The sequence below is a fragment of the Lutjanus erythropterus genome, chromosome 21 (assembly GCF_056507025.1).
Source record: "Lutjanus erythropterus isolate fLutEry1 chromosome 21, fLutEry1.hap2, whole genome shotgun sequence".
Classification (NCBI taxonomy): Eukaryota; Metazoa; Chordata; class Actinopteri; order Lutjaniformes; family Lutjanidae; genus Lutjanus; species Lutjanus erythropterus.
Genome location: NC_139337.1, coordinates 474,837 through 499,709, shown reverse-complemented (window position 1 = coordinate 499,709; position 24,873 = coordinate 474,837). Strand labels below are relative to the sequence as shown.

The following is a 24,873-nucleotide window of genomic DNA, read 5'->3' as shown; positions in this document are numbered from 1 at the left end:
TGGATGATGTTTGGGGAGACATGAGGGGTATACTACGAAGCAAGCTCAACACAGCCAGGCTTTCTTTGCATGATCTGGATCGACAAAGTCTAAAACCGCAATCAGAGATAACGGGTGTCACAATGATGGTTATCAACTTGCTTTGTTAATCCAGGCTTTCGTCTTCAGACTCTGTGCGCGCTCACATAAAAGGGGCATTTCTTGCATCATTTGACTCTTCTTCCGCATGAAATGAAGCGATCGCAAGCCACTTAAGTCAAAATCATCAAGTTGTTATAAGTATGAGCTGTGGAAAATATACAAAATACATTACAGCAAAAAGCAACATTGTTGCTGCAAATAAAGCAGGAGAAGTATGCTGTCAGAAAATTACTGATCGACTAAATGTGGTCTTAATGCTGCTGTTTTTTCTAACATGAAAACTGCACATTAAACAATAAAACTCCATACAGCAGATTTAAACATGATGAAGTCTGTCTGACACTGTCCTGTGATGACAGAGACGTGGAGATCACTTAAGTTTCTGACCAAACCAACGTAAAATGAGTGCAACTGATTTAAGATTGTCTGTGATAAATGATGATGAATTTTCTAATCAGTGATCTGAGCTGCAATATCACAAAGACAAAACAGATAACAGTAAAAAGTATTCAAAGTGTCTGTAGTTGCTTCATCATTATTTTAGTGTGTGGATTATATACCATGACAATTTAAAGTATTAACCCTTGTGCCCTCCTCAAATTTACTACCCTCTGGACACCTTCGTGGCAAAAATGGACACGCACAGAAAAAATGCTATTAAATCATCATACATCAATATTTTTTTCTGCTTTTTTTTTCAGAAATCACTTAAACAACTTAAGACTTGCTCAAAACTACCAAACATTCAATCATTTTCAGGATTTTAACCCTTTAAATGCCAGTTTAATTATTTGAATTACTAATGATTTATTACAAAAAAAACACAAAAAATTATTTTTTTTTCATATAATAAATAGTAGGGGGATGGGACTTTGGTGGTGATTAGAGTCTTGGATGTGTCAAATATTATCAATAAAATTGATATGATTGCATTAGTATTTTTTCTGTAGCGCCAGATACTCCCTCTGGACACCTTCGTGGCCAAAAATGGCTCATTGACTTCCATTATAAACACATTTTTTAATCTCACTGCCATTATAGTATAAAATCATGCATTCTATAATGTCAGCATTTCATTTTGAAGAAAAGTAGTGATATTTGACATTTTTACTGTATTCCACCAGATTCAACTGTTTTCCCATTGTAGACCGATGCATGAAATTCTTGTACTTTTGCCATTATATTATGGAGCCATGTGACTACCAGGTGGCCCCAAGAGTGATTTATGTGTGTGTGTGTGTTTGTGAAATAAGTTTTAAATCATCATCTGATTCATCAGTGTGAACATTTATTGTGCAAACTGCAACAACTTTGTAAACTTAAACAACAAAAGAGAACACAACAGAACATATGAAATATGAACATAAATTTGAAACAGAAACATCCAGGATTTGAACATATGATGTGTGTGTGTGTGTTTGACAGAAACAGATAAATGGATTGAGTTTGTGTGTGTGTGTGTGTGTGTGTGTGTGTGTGTGTGTGTGTGTGTGTGTGTGTGTGTGTGTGTGTGTTTAGTTTAGTTCATTTTCAGCAGGAGACCAGCAAGTGCTACAGCATGTCACTTGGTGCTCTCTGCAAATGTACTTGTTACATTTGGCGCAGGCAGTAGAAGACCTCTTTTTTAGGCCTGCGCACAACCAGCACACACCTCTCTTTCTGGTTGAGCTGGTGGCAGCAGTGGCAGTGGCGGTGTCGGTGGTTTCTGGGAGGGCAGCAACAGTGGTCTGTAACTCCACCAGCATGGCAGCAGCAGCTCGTGTACGTGGGGGGTGCTTTCTCCGCATGATTTGTGGGGACACCATGGATTTTCCCAGCTCCTGTAAGAATAGCCTCCGTCTGTATGTTTTTTGCTGGTTCCAGGAGGGATCCATAGCAGTGAACAGCACAAAAGCATTGAAGGCAGAAACATCAATGCAGTTGAAAAAGAGGACAAGAGGCCACCGTCGGGTCCGCCTCCTACAGCTGTAGGTACTGACCACCTACGAACAACCAAGAAAAAAAAAACAATATAAATAAATAAATGTCCTTCCTCATCATTCACAAGTATTTCATATAATTCATTCTTTATATAAATGTAAGAAATAGGTCTAATGAAGGATAAGCAATCATAATAAATACATATTTATCTCAAACAAACACATGAAATCCGTGAGAATAAATATCAATCAATAAAGTCTGGAATCAATTCATATAGTAATAAAAGCATACAATCACATACCTTGTCAAGGTTGTCCACGCCACCCTTGCAGCGATTGTAGTCAACAATGATTTGTGGCTTTTGCTTCTCATTCTGGTGTACAGCTGGCTCCCGGTGTTTGGTGCTCAGAAGGAGGACATTTCTTCCTCGCCGCGGGATGTAGCTCACTGCAGTGGTGGTGCTTGTAAATGCAAACTGAGATGAGAAGACAGCTCTCTCCTTCGTCTGCTTCAGTTTCGGGGGAAGCTCAGGCTTGTTTGCCCTGATGGTTCCTACCAGGGCCACTTTCTTCTTCAGAAGCTCCTGGGCAAGTGAGTAGGAAGTGAAAAAATTGTCACAAGTAAGTGTGACACCCTTGAGCCCCTCAGTCATGTCCAGGATGACTCGCTTTCCCTGGCCCATTTCCGGTGCTCCACCAGCGGCTTTTCCAGTATATACCTGGCACCTCCAGGCATATGATGTGGCAACGTCTGCGGTGACCCAGATTTTCAGCCTGTACTTCGCTGGCTTGCTGGGCATGTACTGCCTGAATTTGCAGCGGCCTCTGAAGAGTACGAGCTGCTCATCAACACAGATGTCATCCCCTGGATTGAACAGGAGTGGGAGGCGCTGTGTCCACTTGTCCCACATATTCCGGAAAGCAGAAAGCTTGTCCTTCTTGTATCGAGAAGGACGGGTGAGTCGGTCATCGAATCGGAGGCTGGCGCTTATCATTTGAAATCGTTTGTGGGACATGGTGGCCCTGAAGACTGGTCTCCCACTCTGGTCATCCCACAGGCTGCGGGTAGATTCCCCTTTGGACCGGTACACACCTGCCAGGATGAGAAGTCCCATGTATGCCCAAATCTCTTGGACATCCACATCACTCCATCCTGACACTGAACGCCTCCCGTGTAAGTTTGTCATTTGCACAATCAGCTGCATCATGTCAGGAGTGAAGAAAAGGTCAAAAGCGGATGCCACATCGTGTATTCTTGATATGGCATATCTTGTGGGTCCTGGCATGATGCCGGTAGGTGCCTGAATGTAGCGCAGTGTCTCAGCATTAGATGGAGACCAGACTTGCCCATTCTTTGCTGTCCACACACTGTTAGGATGGACAGGATCCTCAGTGTCCTCTCCACTTTCAGAGGAAATGTCAGAAGTACTCACAGAAGACGAGGATTCCAGTGGCCATTCCAAGTCCGACTCCCCATCGAAGCTTGTGTCCTCAGATGAGTCCTGCAGCTCACTGTCAGATAAAGGCTGCATGACCATTTCTAAAACCTCTTCTGCATTGAAATGCCTCTTCATCTTTTCTCCTTCTTTTTGGTACAAGTCTTTCTACTTCTTTGCTCACTAATGAAATGACTCCTCAGCCAAGCTGCATGTTTATCTTTGGCTGTGAAAGCAGCCAGGTGCATAAACACACTAACAGTTGTTTTTGTTTTTGTTTACAGTACAGTACAGTACAACAAAGGCAGGAGCACCTCTTCAAAGACACATGACACACATCCCTCAAAAGATGCCCTTTTTTCACTCCTGAAATGATCAGTGTGTCTTTACAGATCCACACACACTCTCTCTCACATACACGCATGCACACCTGCCAGCCATCTGCGCACGCACCCACACACACACACACACACGCACGCACGCACGCACACACACACACACACACACACACACATAAACTCAATCCATTTATCTGTTTCTGTCAAACACACACACATACATCATATGTTCAAATCCTGGATGTTTCTGTTTCAAATTTATGTTCATATTTCATATGTTCTGTTGTGTTCTCTTTTGTTGTTTAAGTTACAAAGTTGTTGCAGTTTGCACAATAAATGTTCACACTGATGAATCAGATGATGATTTAAAACTTATTTCACAAACACACACACACACATAAATCACTCTTGGGGCCACCTGGTAGTCACATGGCTCCATAATATAATGGCAAAAGTACAAGAATTTCATGCATCGGTCTACAATGGGAAAACAGTTGAATCTGGTGGAATACAGTAAAAATGTCAAATATCACTACTTTTCTTCAAAATGAAATGCTGACATTATAGAATGCATGATTTTATACTATAATGGCAGTGAGATTAAAAAATGTGTTTATAATGGAAGTCAATGAGCCATTTTTGGCCACGAAGGTGTCCAGAGGGAGTATCTGGCGCTACAGAAAAAATACTAATGCAATCATATCAATTTTATTGATAATCTTTGACACATCCAAGACTCTAATCACCACCAAAGTCCCATCCCCCTACTATTTATTATATGAAAAAAAAATAATTTTTTGTGATTTTTTTGTAATAAATCATTAGTAATTCAAATAATTAAACTGGCATTTAAAGGGTTAAAATCCTGAAAATGATTGAATGTTTGGTAGTTTTGAGCAAGTCTTAAGTTGTTTAAGTGATTTCTGAAAAAAAAAGCAGAAAAAAATATTAATGTATGATGATTTAATAGCATTTTTTTTGTGCGTGTCCATTTTTGCCACGAAGGTGTCCAGAGGGTGCAAAATGCGTCACGGGAGTATGAATGACATGTAAGAGTAAAAGACACTGGATTTCAAAAATTTTACACAAAAGAAAAGTTCTTACAAAAATTCATGCCACAAGCTGTAACACAGCCCAAATGATCACCAAATGAAAAAAAAAAGTTGAGAAAAATGTACAAAAATGCCCGAGGAGGGCATAAGGGTTAATATGATCTGGAGCAAACGGGAAAAATGACTCTGCATCACCAAATGGAGGTTACCATCATGACAGCACGATGCATACCGTTTGTGCTGCTTCGTTCGGTGATATTACGAACATACAGCTCAACAACTTTTCATTTTTATTGTCTGTCCTCAGTTTAAAAGCTATATCGCTTTGTTAGGACAATTATAAGTGAAAGAACTGCGCTTTTTACAGACGATTTAATCTGAATCTCTGAACATAACCTGCTCCTGACCGGGTTATGAGTTTAGCATAAGTTACCATGGTGATCTATCCAGGTTAAAAGAGAGCCACTTTCGTGACACTGAAAATCCTGGCTTTAGACTCAAGATAGCTCGCTAACCCATTCATCTCGCTTCGTAGTACACCCCTCTGGTCAGCACAGATTGTTTATTCTTAAGTCAGAACAGGAAATGAGTTTTTAACTGCCACTGTGTGAAGTAATATGCTGCCAGCTACACAGCAAAATCTGTATACTCAGATTAACACTGTTGGAATTTATTTCAACACTTTTGAAATGTCTATATGGGTCCACACCACAGATAGTTAATTTTATTGTTTTTGGAGAGTTGGTACCTTAACACTAATTTAGTGTAATTATTGACTATTTTGAGTTAAAATTCAACACTTCTTAACACTAACAATTGTTAGTTTTTCTAACTATCGTATGCAGTGTTGATATTAATTCTCTCAAGGGTTACCACTAACACTGTAAGATGTTGGTTAATATAGCTTTTCTTAATTACTAAAAATGAACTTGAACAATTTTCTGTTTTTATTAGGGAGGTCATTCACAGTCCAGATTTGCAAGACATTCAGTACATGAAGACAGTACGCCTGTGAATATTCTCATTCATCCAGGTCATAGTTATCTTAAGGGATTAAATCGATCGCAACTGGACTGGTAAAATTGTCTTAGAAGACGTTTCGCCTCTCATCCGAGCAGGCTTCATCAGTTCATGCTCATCAGACTAGATAGGACAGCTCTAGTCTGATGAACAGTAGTTGGAATTCAATTATTTATCCTCTAAGAGAGGACGTCACATCCTTGTTCACCTGCATTCCAACTCAGGATGCAGTAGAAACTGTGAGAAAACGGCTCTTACATGACACAACACTCCAAAACAGATCCTCTCTCAACGCGGATCAGATCTGTCGCCTACTGGAACTCTGCCTAAACACCACTTATTTTCAATTTAAGGGGAAGTTTTATAGGCAAAAACATGGCTGTGCTATGGGTTCACCGGTGTCCCCCATTGTGGCCAATCTGTACATGGAAGACATGGAAGCAAAGGCTTTAAACTCCTTTGAGGGAACAACACCAAGTCACTGGTACAGATATGTGGATGACACATGGGTCAAAATCCAAAGACAAGAAGTGCAGGCCTTCACCGAGCACATTAACTCAGTGGATGAATACATCAAGTTCACTCGGGAAGATGTCAAAGACAACAGGTTGCCCTTCTTGGATTGTGACGTCCACATTGGAGACAACAGAAGCCTCCACATTGGGGTATACAGAAAACCCACACACACAGACCAGTACCTACTTTTTGACTCACACCATCCACTGGAGCATAAACTGGGGGTTATCAGAACTCTACAACACAGAGCTGATAATGTTCCCACCAGCCGACAGGCCAGAGAAAAAGAACACAAACACCTAAGGGAGGCCCTAAAAACCTGTGGTTATCCCAGCTGGTCTTTTGCAAAAAGCGCGGCTAATTCCAGGAGGAAAAATGACATTTTGGTGGAGAAAGAAAAGAAGGACAGACGAAACAACATTGTCATTCCATATGTCTCAGGTTTATCTGAGAAACTCAGAAGGGTTTTCAACAAACACAACATCCCAGTACATTTCAAGCCTGGTAACACCCTCAGACAAAGTTTGGTACACCCTAAAGACCGCACGCCTCATACCCAGAAGAACAATCTGGTGTATGCGGTCCAGTGCGGCGAGGAATGCTCCAGCCTTTATATTGGGGAAACTAAACAAAAACTAAGTATGCGCATGGCACAACAAAGACGGGCTAACGCTTCAGGTCAAGACTCTGCTGTTTACTTACACCTCAAAGAGACAACACACTCTTTTGAGGACAAAGATGTACATATTCTTGACAGAGAAGACAGATGGTTTGAAAGAGGAGTAAGGGAAGCCATCTATGTCAAAGTTGAGAAGCCATCCCTGAACAGAGGGGGAGGCCTAAGACACCACCTATCCCCAACTTACAATGCTGTCCTTTCATCCCTTCCCAAAAGATTCAATAATTTAGCCTCTAAAAACCAACAACACAGTCCAGCCACACCTGGCTCCAGGTGCCCCTAACGACCATCGTTAGAACAGAATGGAACACTAACGAGTGAGACCCCCCCAACGACGGTTGTTGGCTCACTGGGGTTTCACCCCACTCAACCCAAGCGACTGTCGTTAGGCCTCACAATAGGGAGTGAAACCATTCTTGGTCTGGAGGCGGCCTCTCTTAGAGGATAAATAATTGAATTCCAACTACTGTTCATCAGACTAGAGCTGTCCTATCTAGTCTGATGAGCATGAACTGATGAAGCCTGCTCGGATGAGAGGCGAAACGTCTTCTAAGACAATTTTACCAGTCCAGTTGCGATCGATTTAATCCCTTAAGATGAAGACAGTACATAAATCACATTTACATAAGTACATAATAGTAAAGACATAACTCAAATAATGGCATTAAACTTAGTCATAATAAGCTTGTCTTCTACTATTTTTCTCCCTTACATTTTAGTGTCAGCAACTATAAACATTTGAACAAACAATGTCATACACATTCATTTATCTATGAAAGTCTGCTCCTCATACTTCATTGAAAATGGCAATTTCCTTTAAAGTAGGTCGGGTCTCTGTGAATTAATGTATCCAATCCATTTTGACCACAATGTCCTAAATTTTTCTCTTTGCATTTTTATAGAAAAGGTTAGTCTCTCCATTGTGTAGATTTTCCTGAATAATTTTTAACCAGTCCTCTAATGTTGGAGCATCTGGTTGTAACCACTTCCTCGTCACAGCTTTTTTGCCTCCAATAAGTAATATTCTCATTAAATATTTGTCTGTTTTAGTTTGAAGATTCAGTGTTACAGTGCCCATATACATTGTCAAAGCATCAAATGGAATAGTGATCTGAATTACTGTTTCCAAACATTTATGAATTTCCCTCCAATAGAATGTAATTTTGGGGCAATCCCAAAATAAATGATAATGGTTACCTACATCTGTTCCACATAGCCCCCAACAATTCATTCCAACACCTTGATATCTCTTCTGGGCAGGAGTAATGAAAATCTCATGATATTTTTCCATCCAAATTGCCTCCAACAGTGTGATGATGTAGTTATCCACTGTGATTTGCATATATCCCCCCACTCATCTTCAGATATGACCATTCCTCCCTCTCTTTCTCATTGATTTTTTACATGTTGGGTGGTTGTCTTTGAGGAGTCCTGAAAGCTTTTATATAGAGCTGCACAATATATCGTTTGAGCATCGTCATTGCAATGTATGTGTGCGCAGTAGTCACATTGCAGGTCCTACGATGTAGGAGGCAAATGAACTAAACGTGTTCTCATCTAATTTCAAGGGTACCTGACACACACTGCGTGCAGCAATCCACCAATCACAATCGTTCTTAATCAGTTTGCCAAAGCAGACCACGCCCCTGTATGTGGAGTGAGTCACAAGATCAGTGCAGGTTAATTGTCCACAAGATGGTGGCAGTGCAGCATAACATAAAGTGTTATTCAAGTCATCTGGTGAAAATTCCTGTATTTTTTCATATTGCAAGATATATCGCAGGGTTAAAAAAAAAAAATTCCAATGTCAGTTTTTTCCAATATTGTGCAGCCCTACTTTTATATAATCTGGATATTATTTTGCATCCATTTCCTGATTTGTAAGTTGACACAAAAATATTCAATATATCATTGTCTACTTTCTCCAAGCCCTCAGCTATAATTTAATGTCTCACTTGTAGATATCTGAAAAAATCTTGATCCTCCAATCCATAATCTTTTTTAAATGTCTCAGAGCTTTTCAGTGTTTTGTTATGGATACAGCAGCAATATGCTGTTAGCCCTTTACCCATCCATATTTTAGATCTGGTATCCGTCTCGTTTGGGATGAAGTCAGTATCATATGGACACCATCTTAATTTCTCCACACCCTTCAGGTTTTACTTTTTAACTACCCTCTGCCAGGTGTTAAGAGCCACTTGTATCCAAGGATTGTTTTTATCTGTAAAGGTGTCCATCAATCTACTGTCTACAATCATAGCTTGTATTGATGATCCAATAGATTTCCCAACTTCTTCTTTCCTTCCACCTTGCCCTGAACTGTGAATTACAAAGACACACCAAGGGCCTTAATTGAGCTGCATAATAGTAGTCTTTAGGGGTGGTTAATCTGTCTGATTTACCGATCCGATTCGAGTACAAGAATTGAGGTCCCGATTCGATTACCAACCGATTTTCGATTATTAACGATTCTCGCTTAGCGATTATTGATTTTCGATCGTCAGTTGCTGAATTACTTAACTCTTTTATTGATTAACAACTCAAAGCACTTCCTGTGTAGTGCAAAAAAAAAAGAAAAAAAGTGGTGGGATTAGAGTTAAATTATTTTAAAAATGCACTTGCCTTTGATCTTTGTCTGTCTGTAATTATCACCATAGTTATGTAATGTAATAATAATGATAATAGTAATGATAATGGTAATAATATTAAAAACTTCAATTCATACAGTGCTGTACTACGTATATACTATACATATATTAGATCATTATACACTGTACAGTATAATACACAACTACGCTCTGTAGTCTGGCTCAATGTCCCGCCTACAGCACAGCACAGCTGATTGGTTAGAAGTCATGATCAATCAATCAATCAGTAGACACACTGTTTCACAGACGGGGCGAGACAGAGCTGCTCTGGTGAGCAGAGAGGAGCTGTGTAGAAGTTAAGACAGCTGATATCACCAAAGTTTCAATGAACATCACAGTTTTATGATCTGTTTCTTTGGTGATAGCATAGTTACATCAGTGAAAAAAGTTATGGTCTGGATTTCACTCAAGGCGATGTGATGGCTTTTAAATGAGTCGCTCTTCACAGAGATGCGCTGCACACAGCAGCATTTGTCTGCATTGAGATGTCAGGTATTATAACTTATACAAAAGTAACAGTGACAGTAAAACTGTGATGCTCACATGTGGTCCACGGATCACATGCGTGCCGAATTGTAGAGGGCGATCTGTATGGGACACGATCAACTGCGACCCATTGCAGCCCTAGTTGGTTGCTCGTTGGTTGCTCGTTGCTGGTTGATCCTCATCCATTTTACACACCTGCTCGTACGGCTCACTTGCTCTGGCTAATGCACGCACTTGCGAATTGGAACTGGGTGCGCTCGCGTGACGTTCAACTTCCGCATTTTTTCAAAATAAAATAATGCAAAAAATAATCGATTTTGAAAATTTTATAATCGATTCATACTCGTCCATAACATAATTGCGATGAATTAATAATCGATTTTTCCACCACTCCTAGTAGTCTTTCAAGTTTGGTAACGCTAGACCTTCATTCTCTTTAGATAATTGCATTACTTTGTATTTTACTCTTGGTTTCTTTCCCATCCAGATGTACCAGGAAATTAACTTGTCCCATTCAATGAATTGCTGTTCAGTTATATTTATTGGCAGGGATTGGAAAAGGTATAACAGGCGAGGCAAAATAACCATCTTGACTCCTGGAGGATAAACTGAGGAATGGTAGGTGATTCCGCCTAAAAATATCACATTTAATTTTAGACTTTATAGGGATGTAATTGGCTTCAAATAATTTTGTGATATCCTGAGTAAGATTAACCCCTAAATACTTCATTGACTTCTTATCGCACTTGAAATCATACTTTTCTAGGAGGTGATTTGGTGGATCATAGTTGAGATTCAAAATTTGGGTTTTTTGGATATTTAGTTTATATCCTGACAACTGACCAAATCTCTTCAAAGATGACATCAAAGTTGGTAGTGATACTAGAGGCCGGGTTAAAAAGATCAATACGTCATCCGCAAATAACGATAATTTATGTTCCCCTCCCGCTATATGCATACCCCTGATTTCTTCATTTTGTCTAATATACTGGCTGAGAGGCTCTAATAAAGAGAGCAAAGAGGAGAGGGGAACAGGGGCAGCCCTGCCTGCAGGAACGTTCCAGTGTAAATGATTTTGAGATGCTGCCATTGATTTTAACTCTTGCTGTGGGATTATTGTATATTGCTTGGAGAGTTCAAATAAAGGTTTTGTGGAAGCCAAACTTCTCCAAAACTTTATACAGGAAGGTCCATCTGACTGAATCGAATGCCTTCTCTGCGTCTAATCCTATAAGCATTGCTTCCATCTTATTTTGATGAATATGCCACATAATGTGCAGTGTTCTCCTTAGGCTATCATTAGTTTGTCTCTGATGGATAAATCCTGTCTGGTCCAGGTGGATAAGGGATGATAGGATTTTTTCTCTTCTTCTAGCTAATATTGAGATGTAAATTTTATAGTCCACGTTTAATACTGAAATGGGTTGATATTGTTTACAATCTAATTTATCTTTACCATCTTTTGGTATTGTTGAGATTACGGCTTCCCTCGATGAAGGGGGGATCTCTCCCTTTTTGAGTGCCCGATTGCAAGTCTGTCGCAAGCTTGGAGTTATCTGTTCGCTAAAAGTTTTATACCATTCAGTCGTATAGCCATCCGAGCCTGGGCTTTTATGCGGTTTAAGTCTTGTTATTGCTGCCTTAACTTCTTTATCAGTAATTTCAGTAACCGGTGCTTTATTTTGTTCCTGTGTAACTAGAGGTAGATTCAGAAGTTTAAGGAAAATATTTATTTAATTTTTCCATCTAGTCTTGGTTGTGAATATAATTCTTTATAGTACTCCTCAAACCTACTTTGAATCTCCTCCATTTTATACTGTATTTTCTTTGTTTTAGGACATTTGTTTATAGACATTATTTATTAATAGTATTGTCTGCCTGCTGTTTCCTGTATGCCAGTAGTTTCATAGCTTTACTTCCTGCCTCATAATATGCCTGTTTCAGAAATATCCTTTTTTTTTTTTTTATTTCGTCAGAATATATCTCATCTATCTCATTTTGCAGTTTCTTAATTGCTACTGCCTTATCTGATTCTGCTCTACTCTTATGGGTTTTTTTGTAATTCCTTAAGTTTACTGTACAAATTGTTGAGCCTCTCTTGTTTGAGTTTCTTTAGTGATGAGGAACGGGAAATTATTTTCCCCCTTAATACTGCTTTATATGTATCCCACACAATAGGTGGGGACACCTCTCCATTACTGTTTTCTTTGAAATAGGTTTCTATTTCCTTTTCCATTTCTTCTTTTACCTGGGGGTTATTTAATATGTTTGAATTTAATTTCCACAGTGTGGATTTTGGATTATTACTGATGTTAATTATAGAGATGCACCAATTGCAATTTTCTTAGCCGATTCCGATCTCCGGTTTTTATAAGGGTCTGACCTGCCGATTCCGATTTTGACCGATTCCGATTTTCAGTCTTTCTAAGAACTGGAATTGACAGCATTCACAAACATTTTTGCAACTTTTCTTGTAAAAATTAAATTAGATGTTCATAATATGACACTGACTATTAAATATTCATTAACCCTCATATTGTCTTCCCATTTACTACACACCTTTTATCCTCCTGGGTCAAAATTGACCCGGTCTGGTTTGACTGTTTATAAAGCATGTAGTATAAAATGATCATCAAATTCTGTGCTGCACCTTTTTAGTTAACTTGTTTCCAACACATCAACATATATTTTACACTTTTGTTTTGTAATATATGGTATAATGGATGTAATTTATATAAAATTATGCTCAATTTTTGAGTAAAAAAAAAGCAGAAATATTGAACTATTTTGAATATAGTTATGATCTGAGGTACACAAGTTGATGTATTATCACAGACTGGTACATGTCAAAGTTTAGTCAGGATACTGTTTTGAAACAATGTAAAAAAAAAAATGTAATGGCAGCAAATAGTCACACCTGTTGTTTTCCCAGTTCAAAATTGAGCCGGTGTGGTTTGACTGTTTATAAAGCATAAAGTATAAAATAATCAAACAATTCTGTGTTCCATATTTTTAGCCAACTTCAGTCTAACTCATTACCACAAATTTTAGACTTATTTGTTTTACACTTATTCTTTTTATTATACTTTACTATACTTTTAATTTATGGCCAATATACCTCATTTACCTGAAATTATACCATGTTTTCAAGAAAAAAAAAAAAAAGTTATTTTGGATAATTACTAACTGGTATATGTCAAACATTAGCCAGGATATTCCCAGGTCAAAACCTACTGATACAAATAACAAAAAAATGTGATTTACAAAGTATAACATTTATTTCCAAAACTATTTTGAAATTCATATAAACACAGAACAGTGTGTGTGTGTCAGTTGTGTGTGTCAGTCAGTGTGTGTCAGTCTGTGTGTCAGTCTGTGTGTGTGTGTGTGTGTGTGTGTGTGTGTCAGTCAGTGGGTGTGTGTGTGTGACAGAACAGTGTGTGTGTGTCAGTCAGTGTGTGTCAGTCAGTGTGTGTGTGTGTGTGTGTGTGTGTGTGTGTGTGTGTGTGTGTGTGTGTGTGTGTGTGTGTGTGTGTCTATTGTACTGGAAACCACAATAGTATGACCCATTATACCACAAATTGTGGCCGGGTCAAATTTGAGCCGGGAAGACCACAGATGCTATAAATTTTAATAAAACACACAATGAATATAGTCATAATTAATTTTACTTGCAAAGAGCATAGTATGGAACCATCCATGTCATTGTCAAGCAATTATAAGGAAGAATGCCATAGTTGTGAAACCAGGAACTTGAAAACGGGTCAAAAATGACCCGAAGACAACAGGAGGGTTAAATGCTATTTACATTTTCTCCAAAGTCCTCCAGGTTACAGCCAGGCCTTATTATAGTTTTACATTAAGATTATGAATCAGCTGAATGGGATGACTCACGAAAACCCGCGATATCATGGATTCTTGCGGGATTTCGCGGGACGCGATTTCACGTGATCTCCTGTGGAAGCAGATGTAAACAAACCGGAGACGGATGTGATGCAACAGTTTGCTGCCGTAAAACTTTGCCGTGAGAAAAACAGAAGCAGAAGTTAAAGGAGTCTGGATGAGAAAATGTTTGAGGAGACACATCAACACAGGTTGTTTATTCTTCAGCCAGAACAGGAGGTGAGATTTTAACTGTCCCTCTGTGAACAGCAGTCTGCTGCTGGCTAACATTAGCCTGAAGAGCTACATAGTTTACGGCTGTTTTGCGACATTGTCAGCTGCTCTGTCTCATTGTAGACTTTCTATCTTCTCTTTATCTTGTTCTTGGAATCTGTCGCTGACACCAGCTTCAAGCAGACATGTATCAGAGTGTGTAGCTGTTATCAGCGCTGCATTGACATCATAGTCAGTTTGTCTGCTGCGCGCATGATGTGACCATCGTGCAGAACACGTGTGTGACAATGACGGGCACAGAATCGGATATGTGACGCTGACCGGCCGGTCACCGGTCAGGGCCGGTCACACGGTCGATCGGTTCATCTCTAGTTAATTATAAATCTATCGGTGAATGATCTGACATATCAATAGTTCCAATATCACATGATTGTATTTTTGGCCCAAACCTACTGCTACATAGCCTTTCTCTACAATGTTGAACACAAATTGAAGAATTGCCATTACTTCTTAAGCGAATATTAAGAAATGGTAAAATAAAGCAGTGACCTAAACGTATAAACAGCATCACAGGAGAGAAACTAAACGTTAATCCACAGTCATTCATTTAGAGGTTAGAAAGTACTGAGGTGATAGTTTACCCACAAATTAAATTTCTCTCGATATCTACTCATCCCTGTGCTGATGTGAGGATGGGTGAAGATCTCCAGTTCACAAAACACTGGAGCTTCAGTGGAAAACAGCGTTGCGGCCAATTGTAGTGAATGGTGACCAGTTTTAAGATGTAAAAAAGAACACAAAAAACCCCACAAAATGTCTCCATACTCTTTGTGTGGTGTAACCCAAGTGTCCGTGAGCTGAGACATTAAAATTTGACCCAAAAAGACGCAATATTTTTAGACTAAATGTCAACTGTAACCTCTCAGACCGGAGTTGCTTGCACACACCTGAAGTGGGTACACAAGCTCTTGCCCAAGCGGTGCAACACGAGATATACAAGGTCTTGCGATACTTTCATACCTGTGTTTACATGCTACTTGGAAGCAACTCAGACAGAGCGAGATCTTCTCAGAAATAGTGACTTGTTATGCGTACAGTTGACTTTGCAAACTTTCAACCAAGAAGAAAATGTTCGAGGACTGATATAGAAGAGGAACATCATTTCTTTGCTGCAGCTACACCACTTGGGCGAGAGCTTGTGTACCTGCTTCAGGCGTGTGCACACAGATCCGGTCTGAGAGGCTACAGATGACATTTAGGCTAGAAACATGGTGTAAATGGCATGAGTGAAATTTCATTTTTGGGTGAACTATCACTTTAACACACACACACTTCTTCAGACCACTGTCTCTGCTCTCCTGCACAGACAGGAGCTCAGTCTGACAACACACGCTAGCTTGAGGGCAAAGATGGGGGGTCAGAGATGCTGAGGTCGAGATATATTCCAAGCACAGTGTCTTGGACGAGGGTGATGCAGTGTGGCACGGTGTGTTTTAGCCTTTAGTGATAATGGCCATAGAATGGTCAGTAAATTTCATAGAATGTTGTCTCCATCTAGATATGGTGTAATTACGAGTGAGTATTAAAGGACAACTTTGGAAATTTTAAACCTTGGCCTTAGTGGAGACAGCTCGTTTTGAAATTGTTTTCAGTGCTGAGGGAGGCAGATGCAGCTGGCAGCTGCAAAATAAGTACAACAGTATACATTGGACAAATGCGTCCTGTTGCATTGAAAGTGCTTTTTTCACCACAGACCCGCTCAGATCGCCAGTTTTATCTCTGTCAACAGCATGCGAAGCGTCTGTCTTACCCTTCACTTGCTCCGGGCTGTGTGTGACAAAATCTCACGGGATCTTTGCTTGTTACTGGAAAAAAACAGAGGAGCCATGACTTGTAAAAGTCAGTTGGTTGTCCCATAGTACAGGTGAGAGTTTACTAGGCCGATTGAAGTGTCATGGCTAAATATTTACCTGATTTGGAGAATGTAGATGAGATCTTTGATTTCAGTGGCTGCCAGTATTTATTTGAGCCCGAGTATACGGATGAGGAGTTTGAGTTCCTACAAACAAAGAGTGGATGAGGATAGAGAGAAAGGGGCAACGGGCAGACGAGGATGAAGCAGCTGCTGCATGTCTGTGAATCTGTGAAGACTGATTGTGCTCCTTGAATGCTGTGACTGTATGCCCACAGAGGAAGAATGTCTGTGTTGTAACGAGTGGGACCTGTTGCCCAGTATTTATGGTCTTGATGTGTCCAGGGATGATAGAGAAACTACCCAACGCTGTGTAACCACTGTGGTGGGAAAATTATTCACCAAACTGGTCACTGTTGTTCCTCTTAGTTATTTCTGATGTTCTGTCAGGCACTAACTGGTTACTGGTCCTTGAACACACAGCTGTTTTCCCTTTGGAAGAACAACTTCTGATAACACAATCACATCCCGACTCTCCCGATAAGCAGTTCAGGTCCATCCTGACCCAACCTCCTTCATCTCCTAACCCTGTAAGACAGATTTACATTCTTGACTTGATTATCAGTTCCTTTTACACTTTTAGTGTGACTGTGTACTGATCCTTTGCAAAGCTCGATTAAAACACCAGAAAGACAATCTTGGTCATGGGGTCTGTCTTAATTTTCAGATTTTCCACCACACCACCTTAAAGGATTTCCGCCCTCTGACCAGCAGGGCAGTGCTGGATACCTTCTTTCATGTGCCCAAAATAAATTGGAGGAGGCAACCAGAACCACAGGGACCAAATGGTCAACTATCCATTGAGTAAGTATAAATAATATGCCTTCATGCATGTAATATCTGTACCTAGAATTGTTTGACAGATGCACCTTTTCTGTTGCATGCATTAGTTTGCCCTCAGACATTTCTAAATCATCTTAACCCTTTCCTTTCATCCAGCCAGGACAGACTTGCAGCCTATCATGTGGTGCTGGAGTGGGCTGTCAGAGGAGAACGTCTTGTTTGTGGTAACAGAAGAGTGCTGCCAAGCTGGATCATCACTGCTATCAGAAGCAAGTACCTGTCCCCCACTGGCACTTACAGCAGGTTCAAGGAGGCACATGTTCAGAACACATCTACCGATGAATGACTTTTCAATAATTGTACTCTTGACTGCACTGCTGAGCAGTCTACAAACTGTTCCAGTCTTTAGAGACACTAGCAGAGCCTGCATAAATCTTGCACACTGTAAGTATTTACAGTACAAAATCATCCACTCCAAATATGCAGGGGTGGACAGTAAGAAAGTACATTTACTTGAGTACTGTACTTTACTTGAGTATTTGTTTTTCTGGAAACAAATATTGTACTCTTGTATGATTGTACCACATTTCTAGAAAGGTTGTCATTACTTTGAAGTCAGCTGTTGTTGTTTCTTCTTTTCTAAAATGCGACTGGCCCCATGCTGTGTTCCTCACAGAAGGAAACCAAGTACAGTACCCACTCTTAACTGGGATTGATGCAAAAGCAGAAATGCGTCATCCAGGCACTCTGTAACAAGCCCTAGCAAGCACTCCCTCTTTCATTCCAACAAAACTCAGTAATGATGACGGCAGGAGAAAGACTAAATTAAATCTCAAGATGTTGTTAGAATTAGAAAAAGAGAAATAAGAGACAGGAATCGTCATTTAGAAGATGTACAGCAGGATGTACAGCATTGGTAGTACCACCCCAATTAGTCCTGCCAGGGTATTAACAACTTTTGCCCAGAAATCTAGAATCCCTGGACATTTTCATACAACATGAATAAAGGAGCCAACAGTTCTGTGGGAACAGAAAGAACAGTATGGGTCAGGGGCTAGTCCTATTTGATGCCTAATTCTCGGTTTAAATGGGAACGATTATGCTTTTCCTCTTTTTTGACCTATAAATGTTGTCACAATGTCGGATACTCGTGTTAAACGATTCCAAAGCGTCAAATAATGAGGTTCATGCATTTGGAAGTGAGCCCTGCAAGCTGTTTTGGATGGCTCTGCAAGCTGTGTTTTACTGTCTTTTTTAACGGTGTAGTAACATTGATGTTAATGCGTGCCAGACTTACTTATATGGTCATACCCAGGCATATGCTCTAGGCCTGCCCGCTCCCCCACTCTGCTTCGGAAGTTACATCGCTGTGCACTGCTCTGCTGTCTACAACAATTTCACAGTGTTAGCACGTTGAGCAATGGCTCCCAGAAAATGTTTGTTCGGGTGTGAGGGAAAGTTACCTTTGTTTAGCTTTCCTAAAGAGGCAAGCACCAGGCAGAAGTGGATAGAGTTGCTTTTTCCTGGCCAGCAAAAGAAAAATACCTCCGTGTTTGTCTGTCTACGGTACGTCACAGGGGACTGTTTTGTCAACATGGGCCAATACGAAGCTGGATTAGCCGGTAGCCGGGCTCGGCAGCGCTCGCCAGCCCTTCGGAAGTCCTCGGGAGTGTGACCAATCACAATGGAGTGGGCTCAGCGGGAGGTGTACATGGAGCAGGGCCGGGGGGGTGGAGTAAATTACACAGACCGTTTTCGTGGTACGTAGAAAATACAAGGAAGAGATGCAGCGAGAGGCACAGCGTCCTGAAGATCTACAAAGCTTTCTGTGCGGTCGATCGTGTGTAGCTGCTCTATAGGAGTCCAGAAATCAAATACAAAGGCCCGAAAATGAATATAATAGGTCCCCTTTAAGGTATGCTCTACGACAAAATTTCAAATGTATATATACTGATGGTTTGGGTTTTAGGAGGCATCAGCAACGTTATTCCAAATTACAACCCATTTCAGTTCTTGTTCCACCTCAGCTATGTCTCTCCCCCAAGCCAAGCAAGTTTAATTGGTCATATATATAAGCCACTATTCATCTGGAGCACACTGTATCCAACTTAAAATAGGATGTTCTTGTAAGGCTGATTCCCACTGAACTTTATAGGCTTAACAAACTGACCCTAAAAGAGAATGTTTGTCAATATTGTATGGAACTTAAGGATTGTGCTTGCCCCATTAATATCTTGTTGTAATACCTTTATCTTCCCAGGCTTTGTTAGTAAAAGGTTTCCCCTGTTGCAGATTCAACTTATTACTAAAAAATGACGAAGCGAGACTCTTGATTCAAATTAGACGTTCTTTAGTGAATAAAAAAAAAGGAAACATACATTTAGCGTGCGCTACACGAGAGGCACAGCATGGCTGCCCAGCAACAACAACAATGATGTCATCACGTCGCGTCCACACTTTTTCCTAGAGCATCCTGGGTACTGAAGTCCATTACATCTAAGTCTAAATCAAATGAACTGAAAAAATGCAGTCCCTTATTAAACTACATTCTAACTGTTTATGAATATTAACAGTAACTTATATTTTAATTTATTAATCCTTACAAATAATATATTCCCTCAAAATAAATTCTCAACATCCTCCCCCCCGATAAACTATAGTTTATCTAAATTTCCAAAGGATACAACAGCTGGATAGGTCTCCACAGAACAGTCCCTGAACTTGTGCGAACTGCACATGACCTCACGAGGCCATCACGACCTGGAAACAGTTCCTCAATTCTTCCTAGCCTCCAGCTCTGCCTTGGTGTGTTATCCTCTCCGATGAGCGCAACATCCCCCACCTTCAGCAGAGAAGGCTGTGGGGTGTCACAGCGATGTGCTGACTTCAAATCCAGCAAATATTCTCTCCGCCATCTGTTCCAGAAGTTGGTCATAAGTCTCTGTCTGTATCGCCACCTACGTGTCATCTCCTCCTTGCTTCCTGTTGGATGGTTAATGTCAGCTGGAAATGGCTTAGGGGGCAGGGAGGTCAGTCTCTGACCCACCAGGAAGTGTGCAGGTGACAGTGGCTGTGGCTCATCCACATCATTGTGCACGTAAGTAAGTGGCCTTGAGTTTATTATGGCCTCAGCTTCAGTTAGAATGGTACACATTTCTTCAAAGTTGAGTTTAGCTCTGCCAAGCACCTTTCTGAGAATAATTTTGACTGACCTTACAAGCCTTTCCCAGAATCCGCCCCACCAGGCTGCTCTTTCAGCGATGAACCGCCAGGTGATGCCCTTCTCTGAGAAGAACTCCTGTAGCTGAGGGTCTTTGATGCCTTTCCAGAGCTCCTTCAAATCCTGATCAGCTCTCTTGAAAGTCTTGGCAATATCTGGGTAGATCACCTTGAATAATCCTCTTCTTGAGATGAATCTTAGCTATCTGAGCTAGCAGAAAATTCTCAGTGGATAGATCTGAGACCAGCTCTAAGTGCACTGCTCTGGTTACAGCACAAGTGAACAGTGCTATGTATGACTTTGTCATGGAGCTCTGTGACTTCACATAGAGTGGCCCTGCGAAGTCTACACCTGTGATCTCAAATGGTGGTGACTCTGTTATTCTGTCCCTTGGCAGTGGTGCAGTAGTCTGTTGTCCCGCCCTTGCCTTGAATTTTTTACAAAGTACACATCTTGACACAACTCTCTTGACTACCTGCCGTGCCCTCAAAATCCAATATTTCTCTCTAGTTCGCACTAAAGTGTCTCGTACCCCTGCATGCATTATGTTCTCATGTTGATACTGCACCAACATTTCTGTATATCTGTGGTCGTTGGGCAGAATCCATGGGTGCTTTTCTCTGTAAGAAAGGTCAGAATGCTGGAGCCTTCCTCCCACACTGAGCAACTCATCTTCATCCAGAAATGGTTTTAGCTCTCTTATTCTGGAGTCAGTGTCTGGGCATTTTCCTGCCTTCAGCAGATCAATTTCTGAGCTGAAACGTTGGATCTGAATCACCTTTATCCAATGCTTCCCTGCTTCATTCAGCTCTTCTGCTGTCAGTTCACCCCTTAATTTTGTGCTTGAGCGGGTGTTGGTAATAAACCTCTTCACCCAGGCCGTCACTCTGAGCACTGTTTTTAGTTTACTGTACTTCTCTAGACATAACACAGGTTTTAAGAAATCTGTGTCTTGATTAACAACCTGTACAGCAATCTGGTATTTTGATCTGAGTTCAGAGTTTGCCTCGTCTTCTTGAACATCGTCCTGATTGCTTTCCAACTGATCAGGTGACATCAGAACACAAGGTCCATTCCACCACAATACGCTCTGCTTTAGCTCCTGCACTGTTAGGCCTCTGGTGGGAAGGTCAGCTGGGTTCATTTTACCTTTGCAGTGGGACCATGACTGTGGGTCAGTTAAAGACTGGATGTCCGTCACTCTGTTTGCGACAAACTGTTTCCACTTGTGAGCAGAACTGTGAATCCAGTGTAGCACTATCATTGAGTCTGTCCATAGTCTGAGCTGTGTCTTGTCTAGTTGCAGTGCTTTAATGAGGGTGCTCCCCAGCCTGGCCGCTATTACAGCTCCTATCAGCTCCAGACGTGGCAGTGTCATCCTTTTGAGTGGAGCCACTCTGGACTTGGATGCAACCAAGCTTATGGTCACTTCTCCATCCTTTGTTTCTCCCTGCAGATAAGCAACTGCACTGTAAGTCCTTTCACTTGAGTCACAGAATACATGTAGTTTTAAATCATGACCATTCTGATGCATGTGTGTTTTGTACCACCGTGGGATTGACAGCTGGTGCAATTGAGGGAGCTCTGAACACCACTGTTGCCACTTTTTTGTCAAATCGGGTGGCAATTCCTCGTCCCACTTGAGCCCTCTCTCCCACATCTCCTGGAACAAGCACTTTATTCTGATGGTGAAGGGGGTCAAGAATCCCAGAGGGTCAAAAATGTGAGCAGAAGACTGCAGAACACTTCGTTTTGTATTCTGTCTTTCTTTCAGAATATCAAGCAGCCTGCTGAGGTCGAACACAAAATCATCAGTGACTGGTCTCCACACCAAGCCCAAAACCTTCAGCACTGACCCGCATGTTTCTGGTTGTGCAGTGCAATCCATCAAGCTTTCCTGCCATTTTTCTTTGAGCTCAGGAGAGTTTGTCATCCATTTACATAACTCCATGCCTGCGGCAGACATAATGTTCTTAGCTGTAGTTGTCACTGCATGGGCCTCTGTCACCTCACTTGCACTTGAAATAAAGTCATCCACATACAAGGAGGAGCTAATGATTTCCACCACTTGTGGGTGTTCTAACTCATATTGTCTCAAATGCTTCCTTATGGTAGCTGCCAGTAGGAATGGGCTTGATGAAGCTCCAAACACCACTCTTGTCATTCTGAGTATGCGCAGCTTCTCATCCTTGTCCTCTGTGGGTGGGCCTGTGAACCACAGAAATCTTACAGCATCGCGGTCTCTTTGTGAGAGTGAGATCTGCAGAAATGCTTTCTTGATGTCTGCCATGTATGCAATTTCATGTAGTCTGAACTTGATCAAAACACTCAACAGATCTGGATTCAGGTTAGGACCTGTTAAGAGACAATCATTTAGGGAGGGACTTCCATCTTCGTGGGATGAAGCATCAAACACAACCCGCAGTTTTGTTGTCACTTTGTCCTCCCTCAGTACAGCGTGATGAGGTAAGTAATATGTCTCACTGCTTGGTGGTGATGTATGCTCCATTGGCACATCCTCAGCCATTCCTTGTTTTAAGTAGTCCTCCACTACTTCACTGTATCTGCTGTAGAGCGTGACATCCTTCCTTAGTTTCCCTTTCAAGCTCTCCAGCCTCCTTTTTGCAATGCGATAATTGTCTCGAAGTGGAGGATGGTTCTGCCGCCATGGCATCTCCACTTGGTAACGCCCATCCTTGAAGATGGAGGTTTCCTCAAACCGCTGCAATGCTTCTGCATCCTCTGGGCTCTCAGACTTCTCACTTGTGATGCCCAGAGACTCAAGCTCCCAGAATGCATGCAGCTGTTTGTCAAGCTGCACATTCTCACTGAGCTGAAGGTGCATACATGTTGTCTCTGTCATGCTGGACACTGCTACTGGGCCCTGTACTGCCCATCCGAAGGTGCTTTCTAGTGCCACCAGGCTCTCTGTCAGTCTTTCTCCTCGGCCGGATACTATCTGCCAGTAGTAGTCTGAGCCAATTAGCACAGAAAGTTCAGGTTTGTCATCTCCAGTGAAGTCTGCGAGTTGGAGACCCCTCCTTTTCATCTCCCTCTGAATATGTTCACCAGGGACTTTCATCAATGCTGTACACACTTTAGGGGTCACAACTGCTTCTATTTCAATGCTCTGCTGTTTATCCCAGACATTCTCCAAGCTGAGCTTCACTATATTGCGCTTCACCGTCGTTGGAGCAGAGGAGCCAAATGTGTGAAGGGTGATTGTTCCTTGTTTGACGACAGGTAGCTGCAGTGCCTTCACCACATTCTCATGCACAAAACTCCCCTGGCTGCCTCCATCTAGCAAGCAGCGGACCATCTTCCTGCTTGTGGGCCCTACAACCCATGCCTTGACGGTTTGCAGCAACACAGTGTTCTCATTATCAGGCTTGCCCTTTTCTGCTTGGGGAATTACATAAGAAATAACAGTGTCCATGTTGGCAGAAACAGCAGGTGGGGGTGCCTCATTTTTCTCACAAATGGCTGCATGATGTCTGCCTCCACATGTGGCACATGAAATGCCCTTTAACCTGCAGAACCTTGCGATGTGTTTGGGTCCCAAACACACATAGCACCTGCCAAGCTTCTTTAGCCTTTCTTTACGTGCTGACACCTGGTGGTCTGGACAGTTTTCAGATTTGTGTTCAGTACTATCACAGAACAGGCAGTTTTGTGTCTTCTGGCTGGCAGTGTGTAGTGCAGCTGTGGATGTCATGCTTGGTTTCTTTAGTTTCATGTCACTGGCTGAGTATGATTGGCTGCATGTTTTGTTAGTAGAATGGTTCCCTCTCTGGTTATATGATCTCATCATCTGCAACGCTCTCTCTCGGCTCTGAACCTCCTTCTGCAGGAACTTGAGCACATTAGGCACCTTCCACTCATTATCATCCCCCCTCTGACGGCTGTACTCAAGAGCCATTTCCTCTGGCATCATCTGGAGCAGTATTGGGCATAACATACCTCCATAGGTGTCTGATACCACTCCCAGCGACTCTAGGCTTCTGATCTGAATTTCACAGTCATCATATAACTGCCTCAATGCACTGACATCAGATGCTTTCTTCACAGGAGTGAGATTCAGTAGCTTTGACATGTGTGCGTTTACAATGAGATCCTTCCTTCCAAATCTGCTTTGGAGTATATCAACTGCAGCATCATAGTTACTGTCTGTCAGTGTGAGTCCTGCTACTGCCCTTGCAGCTGTTCCAGTGAGGTAGGTTTTCAGGTAGGTAAACTTCTCTCTTTTGCAAAGGGCATCATTGCTATGAATAGCAGTCTCAAACTGGTTCCAAAACTCCTGCCATAAACTTCTCCATTGAATTTTTCGATCATCAGTTTCGGCAGTCTCACAGTCGGGCTGCTGTGCTGTGAGCCGGCGGCGTTTGTGCTAGCATCACTTAGCCGAGCGGGCCGGGGGTTGTCATTGCTCACAGTCTCATGTGCTCTGATCACTCGGTGAGCCCGCGTCTTCATGCCGATGATGCGGTCTCTGTATTCCTCCCCGAGTTCGACGTGTTCGAAGTGTTTTCCTCCACTACGCGGTCAAG

The 24,873-nt window shown here is 41.6% G+C and overlaps 1 long non-coding RNA gene across 1 annotated transcript in view; it reads left to right on the top strand.

Moving 5' to 3' along the window:
* LOC146307153 (uncharacterized) overlaps positions 1–17,315 on the top strand; it is a 65,221-nt gene extending 47,906 nt beyond the window's left edge. The window contains exons 2-3 of the long non-coding RNA XR_014772757.1: positions 16,991–17,127; positions 17,263–17,315. This is a non-coding gene — a long non-coding RNA (uncharacterized LOC146307153). The remainder of the gene's footprint in view (positions 1–16,990; positions 17,128–17,262) is intronic.
* Positions 17,316–24,873: the final 7,558 nt, after the last annotated feature.